Source organism: Camelus ferus, chromosome 12 (genome assembly GCF_009834535.1).
Source record: "Camelus ferus isolate YT-003-E chromosome 12, BCGSAC_Cfer_1.0, whole genome shotgun sequence".
Classification (NCBI taxonomy): domain Eukaryota; kingdom Metazoa; phylum Chordata; class Mammalia; order Artiodactyla; family Camelidae; genus Camelus; species Camelus ferus.
This window is the reverse complement of record NC_045707.1, coordinates 55,667,118-55,678,839: the sequence shown is the minus strand read 5'-3', so window position 1 is coordinate 55,678,839 and position 11,722 is coordinate 55,667,118. Positions and strand designations below refer to the sequence as shown.

Sequence of the window (11,722 nt, the reverse complement as noted above, 5' to 3'; positions counted from 1 at the left end):
AAATAAGTTTGAAAAAGATAGAGCAGTGTGGAGGGCCAGGCAAGATTCCCCCAAGGTAAAAATAATGAGTTGGGGCTAAATGTATTTCAGTGGGCACTGACCATAAGATAATATTCTGCAGAGGTGGAGAGATGTATTTACTGAGTGTTCTAACTAATCATAGAACCATGACTTGAAAATTTTGCTGCATTGATTTTCTTAGCTATTCCTCACTCCTGTAATCTTTCTAACACCTGGAAACACACAGCTTTTTTACTTACGGGGCCATTTTGTTTCCTTCTTCCATGACCATTTCTAAATCTTCAGATTTTTTTTTTCCCCAACTAGTATTTAAGTACATAATGAGTTTCTCCAGCTGCTTCCAGGATCTCTGTTCCTGATTTTCCCCATGATGAAGCTGTATCACAGACTGGTTCCCATACTCGCTAGTGGGTATCAACTTTCCTGAATGAGAGAATTTACTTAGTCATTGAACAGCTGCTTTTTTAGCATCTACTATGTGCAAGGACCCCATCGGACATCACTGCTGCATAAAACATACTTGCAGTCCTGGAAAAGATGAGAAAATCCATAACAACTATAATGTCTCAGAATTCTCCTTGTTGCCTTGGCTGTTTTAATAAGATTCTTAGTTGCAAGTAACAGAAACAAATTCAACTTAATTTAGAAAGGAAAGAATCATAAAAAGAATCACTATAAAGTCTAGAAAACCCAGTTGAGGAAGTCAGCAGGGAACAGGTGTGACTGAGTGGTAGTATATACAGCCAGGATCTGGAGAGAGCTGATCTGGTAGTGGGCTGCATACACAGAGAGAACTGGGTTAGGTAAGATTAGGTTAGGTAGTGTGATTATAAGCATCTGGAGTAACAGTCCCAGTTTGCCCGGGATAACTGTGGTTTTAGCACTGGAAGTCCCATTTCTTAGGTAACTCCTTAGTCCTTAGGGTGGTTGGTCACCCTTTCAGTAACATTTGGCTGAATTTCTATCCTTGTACGAGAAGGAGACTTACATATCTCAATTAAAATCATAGAAAAATATGCTTCATAGTCAATATATAAAACCCTGAACCAGGAGAGTAAATTCTGTTAAAATAGCAAGTACTTTCACTTAATTGGTCATTACAGTTAATCTTATTGATTCATAATTCTTTGTTAGCACAGCTACAGTTAAATTTACATAACATTTCTCCACATACTCCCTAATCCCTGTTAAGCGCCCCATTCACCTAACAGTCTTCCCTGAAATCTTCCTTTCACTACAACTATTTGCTGACTCACAATATAGACATTACACTGTCTCTGATTTGCTGGTTAATGCCTTCTGACATTTAATTCTCATGACAGCTTTTTGCAGTACTATGATGTCAAATCAACATTTTGCAGATGAAGCAGTTGACTCTGAGATGTTCAGCTACTTGCTCTTGCTCACGTATCTAGTGAGCAGCAGAGCCCAAAATTGAATGCATATTTATTTTACTCCAGAGTGCCAGCTTTATCAAAATTGTCTCCCAGTGGCCACTGACTTTTTTTTTTTCAACTGTATTATCTTTTCAGGGATTTAATAACGCCCTGGAGGGCAGATCATATTTCCTGCGAGAACTGTATATTGAATAGACCAGTGATTCTCAAGCCTAAAGAGCTCTTAAAAGTATTGATATCTAGATTTTTCCTTGCAGAAATTCTGATTTAGCTCATTTGGTGTGGATACTGACCATTTAATATACTTTTTAAGAACCTCCATCAGGTGATTTTTATGTAAAGCCAGACTTGGGAAACCATTGTTATAGTTTATTAATTAATATGTTTCTCACTACATGGCTGGGAACCATTGAGGACAAGGAGCTGATCCTAGGAGAGTTAAGACAGGCTTAAAGAATCGGGTCAGTATTGCAATAAATTTGTGAGATTTAATTTTGATATCTAAGCTAAACCAAGATATACATAGACATGTGTATATATAGGCTTAGATAAATTGCTGGTCCAAAGTCACATGGACAGGCAAAAATTAAGCTTATTAAGTTCCTCCTCTAGATAGATTTATAATATTTAAAATGCTTTACTCAGAAAAAGGTGTTAATTTGAAAATCGTAGGCTCAAGTTTTGGTTTAAATACATATGTGTATTATGGAAGATTTACATATCATCGAACAAAGAGCATTTGGTTACATCAAAGTTTTTTTCTGAAAAATATTCATTTTTCTTTTTATATCAACACCAGACTGTATTTACTTCAACTGTTCACATTTTTTTCACATCCATTCCGTTCGCCATCCACTGTTTAAATAAAAATGCAGAGAACCACTGAAGCAAAATAACTTATAACAAACTACCATGTTGCTCCTTTAAATTAGCTTCCTAAATGAAATTGCATTGTATCTGATAATGATTGAGCACAGTGCAAACCACATATCTAACTTTGATTTCCAAAAATCCAATTCCAGTTCTGAACTTTTCCCAGGTAAGAGAAAAGTCACTGCCAAAAAATAGACCAAAGAGCGGATTCCAAGTCTAGACAGCTGGGAACTGGGAGAGAAATCAAAATTCCAGACAGATAAGCAGGTGATACATAGCTATTTCAATGACTATATTTCGAGTTATATTCACTGAAATATAAAGCAAGATAAAGTTAGAAGGGCAGCAACAATAACTTGAAGATACTTTGTAACTGTTACCTTCCATCCTAGGACAGTAGCATTTTTGGAATCCTCTTAAGTCAGAATCTGATTCTTAATTTAGCTAGTTTGATTGTCAGGTTGAGTACTTGAGTGTTGTGGTCTGAGAGGCAGTAGGAGGAAAGTGATTTTTGACAGCATAATGGATGACTCCAAATCCCTTTTGATTGAATTACGTCAAAGTTAAAGATAGGGCCATTATGTTCTTTTGAAACAATAAGCCAACTTACACTAAATTTTCTGTACAACTGTTGATGTGTAATGGCTCTTAGTAGTTAAAAAAAAAAGCATGTTGAATTTTTTTTAATGTTTTCTTTCTAGATTTGAAATTACCACATTGAAATCTGAGTTGAAAATATTTTCCGGTATGGGACTCTATATATCACTTTATAGGAAAAAACACAAGCAGATGTGGTACTTTGGGATAGCACCAACAGGGTAATATAGTTGTTTAACTGGCCCCAAACACCAGCATATACATTAAAAAAAATGTTGACGGACAAAACATATCTCTCGGGAATGTAGGCTAGACCATCTGTCAAAGGGAGAATTGAAACCATATTTCCATTAGAGGTGGTCATTGATCATTTGGTAAAGATTTCTGTGGACAAATTGCACAGACTATGTCATCTTCCACTATCTTATCTTACATGTACAGACCTCAGACATTTTTCAGAGAAAGGCAGTTTGGTGTTCAGAACTGGAGCAGGATTGTTAAAAATGTGGTTCCAGGAAAGGTGCTCTGTAGACATCAGTTGGAGAAAAAGTAGTTGGAGAAAACAGATAGAGGTTGTATGTTGGGTCTGGGAACCAGTAAATCAGCTATAGTACTCTCTAAGCCTGCAGCCCAGAAGGAGCTTCAATTAAAAAAAAATGAGAATTTGATTTATTTATTTGGGAGGTAAGGGGGAAAGAAAAAAATCCTGCAAAGAGTTAACTTGAAAATTAATGAAGAAAGAAATCAGTATTTTTTTTTTAATGGGGGAGTCCCAGAGATAAGCATTGCTATATTAATAGAAATACCTTGAATTGTCTAATGGCTTTTTTCAGGTATAAATATGCATGCAGGTAGTATATTATAGCATTATTATCCTTGAACACTGATAGTGAGCGACAGAAAAAATATATATCCCTTTTTAGAAAATAGAATTACTTGCTAATTTCTACAATAAGTTTGGGGCAATTGTTTGAAACAAATGACGTAAATCCTAGTACTTTCTGCATGTTAAATCTCCCATAGGTATAATATTAATAACTACCTTAGTATCTGCAAAGTAGTTATATCTTAAGTTTACATGTAGACCGAACAAGAAATAACATTTATACTCATCAGTATTAACATATGACTGCTAATTAACTTTCCCCATGGGTATATTTTGTTGTCTCCCTAAGAAGATGGAAGCTCCTTGGGAGTAGATTATATGATCTACTTTGATACACTCTCTATTTAATTTAACACAGTTTTATGCGTCTAGTTGATGTACACACTTATTTGTTAATAATCTGTGATGTGCAAGAGGATAATATGTATGAAATAGCTGAAAGGAATTTTAAGTACTCAATAAATGTGAATTACTAAGGTAGTTGTTAATCACAGTAATTCACCTCTTTTGCTATAGTGAATACCCCTGAGCTGTTAGTAAACTAAAGACTGAGACATTCTTTGGGAGCACTACACAAACTTTCAAATTTCTTTCTCTTTCTATCAATGTTTAAAGATAACCTAAAGCCCTTTGTCTCAAAAAATATTTCCACGGCATTCAGTGTCAATACCCCTCTGGCAGTGGACTTGCAGCACAACACATATGAAGAACAACTGTTCACCTGAGAACAATATGACTTGCTAACCTCACTGATCCTCACGGAGAGTGGACACCAGTCTGTTCTTTTGTGGGCTGTCAGCTTGAGCAATTTGCATTACCCATGTCTCTATGTACAAGAGCAAACAGGCCTCAGCATATTGAATAAGGTAGGAGCTAAGGGTTAGGAATGGGATGAGGTCAGAAGAGGCTGAAGAGGGAGCATCTTCTTATGATTGCTGGCCAAGTACCCTCTTCCCCTGTCTGCCTCTCTGGGTTGCGACTGACAGTGTTCTAACTGCATTACAAGTATTTTTTAATCTTTGCCATATTTAGAAGGATCTTGGAGATAAATGTTTCTCGGTTGGCTTTCAGTGATCAGCCTTACTTGCATATATTCATCATGTCTAGGTAAGTGACAGCATATTAGCTTAGGAAACAAGATAAGGAAAATGAATTTGGGGTCAAATACAATGGTAATTGAGAAACACTTACCTGATCATAACTTTGACCTGGCGTGTCAGTGTAGGAGGTTTCAAATTATTCAAAGTCAAATACTTTAACTCAAACGGTGATTTTCACAAGTCCTGTAATATGGACTGTTTCTTCATTTTGTTCTGCATAACTTTTTAGCCATCTGCATACACATGAAGAATATGAATTTTCAAAATGTTTAAATTTTACAGAATATGAAAGTCTGGATGGTCGTAGAGTCAAGAACTCTTGTCACATTTTCTGTGTAATTATCAGGGAAGTCTTTTTTCCTTCATATTTAAGTGCTTATGAAGTGGGCAAGCTGATCTTAAAAAAAGTTTTAAAAAAAGATGCCAATTCATATCTACCTTTCCTACATCTACTTTAACACAAGCTTTAATAATTCTGAAAAATCTTTTGACAATATGAAAATTTCCAGTCCCAAAATTCTGTGATTAACTTAGAGGTCTTAGTGATTAATTGGAGTAGTTTTAAAGGCTGTTCTGATTATAAAATTATGTCTTTCTGTGAAATAAACTCAGAAACAGTTAAAGCTCCTCCCCCAAATGTTTCCTTTCTTCCCATCTTATTATGAAGAACACATTTCTAATTAACTTTAAAAATTCCTTTCAGCTTATTAACTCATGTTTCTTAATGCGTACCACCAGCTTCTAGATAAAACCTTATTTTGTAGTACATCTTTCTAATATATAATAATGCCAGAGAATCAGGCTTTATGTCTGTTTTAAGTGCAAGGATGTATTTTACACAAAAATAGGTTTTTAGTCCTGGCTGAGGATAACATCCCTCACATCCCAAATTTTAATCAAATTTGACTCAAAGAGTAGAATCTCCCTGATGATAAGTTAATCCAGTTAAGGTGAGTGAGAGGCCATCTATAGGAAATATAACATGAATTTCATTTACATTTTCAGCCAGCTACTCGAACTATAAAGAGAGTGATCGTAAGATAATGTAAAAAGTCAAGAATTTAACAATTTTCAGAAATACCCTAAGTGAAGAGCATCAGTCACTTGAGATATTTAAAAACAAAAACATCTTATTTATACTTTAGAGCTCTCCTGAGTATGATTAGTTGTAAAAAATGGTGTGTTAGGAAAACAAAGCATTATTACTATTATTATTATTTCCATTGTAGAAATGCTATATCTAAAGATAGATTCACACAGTCAGTCCAAATAGCATTTCACTGAATGAACAAAGTCAAGGCTGTCATGGCATTTCTCTTTGGGAAAAGTCCTTTCCACAGCTCAAACCAATAGTATCACATTTTGAAAGGCAAGATCCTGAGGATAGAATAAAGAAATAAAACATGACTGGGAAGAGCCTTTTTCTCATGCTGTTATTAACATCCATCAAATACCCTGAGTCTTTTTTAATACGACTTTCAAACTGACTTCTTCCCAGCAAACAAAATTACTCATGACTTCATTCACAGAAACAGGCTTTTCGTTTCCTGTCAATAAGTGGCAACATGTTTTTTTGCCAACCCAGCCAACAAGTCTGCTATTTTACATCTGATATGAAATGCAGTTTCAGTCCGTGAAATCATTTATAGGTATAAGGCAAAAGAAAAAAGCTTAAAGTAGACAGGGGCTAATTGTATTTAATCCACTGTGTATATTGGGCCATCCCAATGGAATTAGACTAAGTACTTCCCTCCCTAAGCCTTCCTTCACCATTTCGAACAGAGCTGTGAGGTACGCTTATTATGAACTTTTGAACTGTCTGAACTTACTCTATCCACTGAAATACTGCCTTAAAAATGCTTTTTTTTTTCAACTAGTGACATGACAGCTGAAGCTGCTGTGCTCTGTATCATTCAGCTGGAAGGTATTACCCTGAGAATCACATTTACTAGCATTAGCCCGTGTTCCCTGAAAATTGCAGGCTGCATGATGAATAATTAATATTGGCAGAGTCGTTATAAACCTCTGTAGATAGACCCAGCGGAGTACGTCCCGAGTACAGAGCAGCTTTGATTTAATTCATTGTCCATCCCAGATTTGTTTTTCTTTTACTAGCTTGCCCTCCATTCTATGCAAGACATCATATAAATAAAATTACTGTTTCTGGCTTGAATCACCACTGGACTTGAGTTAGTGGTTGCATGAAAGGCTAATTTAAACAACAGGCAGGGCCACTGCCTTAAATGGAAGGCAGGAAGGAGTGCTGTCCACAGCCATCCTTGGCAGTAATGCTATGTCCAATTAGAATGAATCATATTCACGTTATAGGTAAAATATATCATATTAGGGTAAACTAAGAATTTGCTGTTACAGAGTCAAGAATGAAAGAAAGCTTCAAAGGTCGTTAGCCTGTCTTCTGGCTTTCTGAAGACTACAATTAAAAAGTCCTTGAGAATTATCTGCCAAGTCCTTAAAATTATTCAGACAAGTAGGCACCACAGCCTCGTTCTGAAAGTCGTTACCAGGTCTGCCAGCCTTTAGAGTCAGTAAGGTCTGCTTGCTATTTAAACCACCCATGAAAATAGTCTTTGGTCCAAAAACAGTGGTCCCAGAGAAAGATAGGTGGTGGATCTAATTTTTAAAATGGGATGGAAATTAAAAAAATTAATTTTTTTCTTTCTCTACTTTCCAGAACTTTTACTGTTGGTTTTCTTGATAATCAGCCTTTTTGCAAAGTCTTAGCCTATTAAACTGGTAAGGCAGTTTCTTATTACAGTGTGGAACATTGGCTGGACCTAACTGTGCCCCAAATCAAAATAGATTCCCTGAAGAAGAGCACACAGTGATGAAAGCCAGCCTGTAACACAAAACCCCGTCCTATCCCCCAGATACAGCCAAGTAATAATAATTTACATTTACTGAGAGTTGACTGTGTATTATGCAACGATTTAAGATCCTTCGATGTATTAAATGCTGCAGTATCCTCTGAGATTATTCTTCCCATTTGACAGTGAGAGGATAAGATTTTGAGGAGGTCAGCAACTTGCCTAAATCAGCCACTGGTTGGGGCAGAGCTTGGGTCTGAACTCAGGCATTTTGAAGTCAAAGTCTGTATTTAACTTTAACAAAGTAAATACCATTTAATACCTAAGAGTTTACATATTTCCGAATTTGGGGGGTGAAAAACAGATAAGAGGCACAGATTAAAATGTAGAAGGTCATGGTAAATATTAGGAATTTGTGAAGGGAAAGAATTGCCTACGTTTCTGATAGAATTATCCGATACGGTGGGAAATCATGGTGGGATATCACTTGTCCTGTGGTGGCAGGAGAATTCTAAGGAGTATTTCTGGCAAACTCTAGCTTGCCATTTATTTTAATTATTGCAATTCCTGAGCTATCTAATTGATTGAAATGGGCTATTCCAAGGTAAGGTTTTAAATATAATAATGAAACTTTTTGTGGTTTCAGGGAGGAATACCCCACCAGGGAGTGACTTGTTCTTGAATTAGTAATCCCTGTATTCCCTAATCCCACCAGTGGGCTACTTCACGTCTTCAGTGTCTCCAAAATTTGTTTGTTTCTCAAGTGAGCAGTCTTTTTACTTAATTTACACAAAATATGATGTCAGACTTTCTCCATTCTCCTCAAACCCCAACCCTTCTTCAATTTTGGCGATGGCTGTATAATATCCTGTTTTAATGAGAACATGATGATATATATATATCAAATAGCAATTTTCTGTTCCACCATTTAAATGACAAACGCACTCATCTTCTCTGATTTTCACTTCTCCTTTCCAAGACTAATCGACCCACTTGTTTTCCTAGGAACCATATTCTGTGGAGTCCTTACTCTATTTTTTCTTTCCTTTCTCTGCTTCTTTTTTCCTTTGCATCAGTCTGTAAGTAGGACCGTCTCTCTTATTATACAACTGAATAAACTAAGCAAAATAAAATGACATTCTTTGACATACTGCATACCTTCTGTCACCTCCCTAATTCTCTTTGTGTTCAGTTTTCTTCAAAGAGTTGTCTACTTATTATTTTTTTAATTTATTTCTTTATTGGTTTACTCTACTTAATTTCTTGGCTTGTTAACTTCCTAATGCATTTCTCTCTTAATGCCATCTAATTTCTGTTCATCAGTGTTCCATGAATATTTCTGTTGTTAAAGATACCACATTCATTTTAGAAAATGCAACAGCTATTTCTCAGTCCCCTTTTGGCATCATTTAATGTTCTTGAGTATACCCTTGAAGAAGCTCTTCTATACTCTGGGCTTCCATGACACCACACTAACTTGTTTCTTTCTCTCTTCTTTGCTCTTACCCTGTTTCCTTACCTGTTCTTCCACTTGATAGTGCAGTGTTATGCTCCATTCTTCTCCCTGTTGAGGGCAAATCCCCCCGAAAAAATTGTATGTAACTTCATGACTCTAATTTCCCAACTCCATGCTAGTGATTTCCAAATACATAGTTCCAACGAGATACTTCTCATTAGCATCAGGTCTAGTCATCCGACTTCCTATAGAATACTACATGTAGTTAGTTTGACTTTTCAAATTTAACATTCAACAAAATTAACTTACCGTTTTTCTCTGCAATTCTCTCTTCTCCCTGTGCTTTCATCCTCAGTCAGTGGCAAATCCTTTACTCAGTTCCCCAGTCATAAGCTTTAGTATTATACTTGACTTCCCTCTTTTTCATCCTTCATTTCCATTCAATCTCTGTGTCTTGGCTTTGAGTTTCCCGCAGATCAGTCAACCCAGTCAACTTTTTCTCATAGCTACAGCTCATACTCAGGCTACCACTGTCTCTCACCTGGATTCCTGCAGCAGTATCCACATTTGTTTCTTAAACTTTAATGTTGTCCCATCCTGTTTTCTGGATTGTGAATTTCCAAAAGGCATCATACCATAGCATTATTCAGTGGGAACCAATTGTGCTTAAACTGAAATTCAAATGTATTAACAGAACATCCTGATCAATCCCTCGCTCAGTTCTCCAGCTTTGTCTTGTACCAGACTGAAGTGCTTTCAGTTTCTCAAATGCATCATGTTTCTATGAACTCCAGGCTCTTCATCCTTTGTTTTCTTGAAACTGAACAGTGATTTCTCTAACCTTCAGTTTCCTTTTACAAATTATTTAGGTAAACTTTTCCTTGTGAAAGTTTCCCTCAGTTATTAAATTTGAGTTAAGCATTGTTGCTGTGGGTTGTCAACAGCACTGAAGGCTTCCCTCATCAGTTTTTTTCCCACATTTTTTGTTTATAGTTATGCCATTTAAATTATAAGCTTAATGAAGGTAGGAAACTCATTTGGATTTTTTTTTGTTATAAATTCAAGGTTTTATACAGTTTCAGGCAATCTGTACTTAGATTTACTTGTTCAATACAAAACTAAATAATGAAAGTAACCATCTTTGGAAAGTAATGTTTGTTACAGGAAGTATGGATATGCCTTATATTTGTATTTTGAATTAATTTAGTTTACAATATGCTATGTGGATTTGGGCATTTGAAACTTTACATGATGTACCATCATAATTCATATGCTCCTGTGAGTCTGAAGTTAAATCTCACAGGGTTGAGATGGGAATGTTCAGAAATCATTTAATTTGGGGCATTTGGGCTCTCTGTAGTACGTGGCTGGATCCCTGGGAGAAGGACTTTAAGACAGTTGGGCAGCTATACATTTACTTCTTTTCTCCAGAGGAACAAAAAAGGAGTCAGGTGACCTAGTCTAATTGTTTTGTCAGCCGGCCCTCTGGGTAAACAGACGGATAATATTTACTAGGAAGAAGAAACCTTGTATCTGAAATGCCTTTGCAGGATATCTCTGGCAAAGAATTACCTGTAGGAAATAGAACCCAGGATCTAGAAGGCACTGCTCCCTGGAGAATGCCAAGTAAGCCATGCACTTCTCCGGGGTCTAAAATGAAGCTGTGTCATAATTGAAACCTAACTGAAACACCTCTACTTGTGTGAAAAACCCAAGAACCTCACTTATCAACCACATATGTTCCGGGCCAAAAAAAAAAAAAAAACAAAGACAAAAACAAAACCCGATCTGATACAGGAAAGGACCCAAGGAGCTGCTTTCAATGTGTTGACTCTCTTGTTGCTGCTTCTTAGCCTTTTGGTATTATTTTGGATGGATAAAATTCTGATTCTTTAAGTCAGATTTGACAATCTGATCCTCTGTGGTAGTGATCTCATGTGGATTCAATACTTCCTAAACTAACTGAACAGTCTTCCGCTGATGTTTATAACCAAGTATATGGTGTAGTTGGATTCATGGTTCTTATCTTTTCCGCTAAATTCCCTTAAGCAGAGCACTTTAAAACGCTTCTGTTTTCCCACTTGATTATAACATATTTGAAGGAAAATTCAAGCTCTGTTTTACAATCCACTGGTCACCCTTACAGTTTGTGTATTTTAAGCAGATTTAAATTGCATTAATAAGTTGTATTTCGAAAAGCATATATTCTTTCAGAGAACAATGCTCAGACATTGGAAAATTGCTGAACTGAGCATTAGAGTTGGATAACTTTTGGATATTTTAATCAGATATCAGTGACTAAAGACTCCGTCGCTCATTGTACTTGGCATTATAGTATCAAAATGCTGAATATCCATTTATTACAAATGGACTGTGGTGACATTAGCTGTTCTGGGAGTTCCTGGATATATGGTTATTCTATTTACCTCTTCAGGGGAACAACTGATACTTACTGCCTCAGAGGACCTGATGAGTGCACGGAGGAAGGGCTGGAAGAAGGGGAGCAAGAGCGAGTTATGAGAACAAGATGTACTGCCACGTTTGCAGCACAGGCAGACTGAACACAG

General features: G+C 36.4%; 1 long non-coding RNA gene across 1 annotated transcript in view; it reads left to right on the top strand.

Annotated features, from left to right (window-relative positions):
• Positions 1-11,517: 11,517 nt before the first annotated feature.
• The window catches only part of LOC116667788, a 218,936-nt gene continuing 218,731 nt past the window's right edge, over positions 11,518-11,722 (top strand). Inside the window, exon 1 of the long non-coding RNA XR_004324864.1 lies at positions 11,518-11,721. This is a non-coding gene — a long non-coding RNA (uncharacterized LOC116667788). The remainder of the gene's footprint in view (position 11,722) is intronic.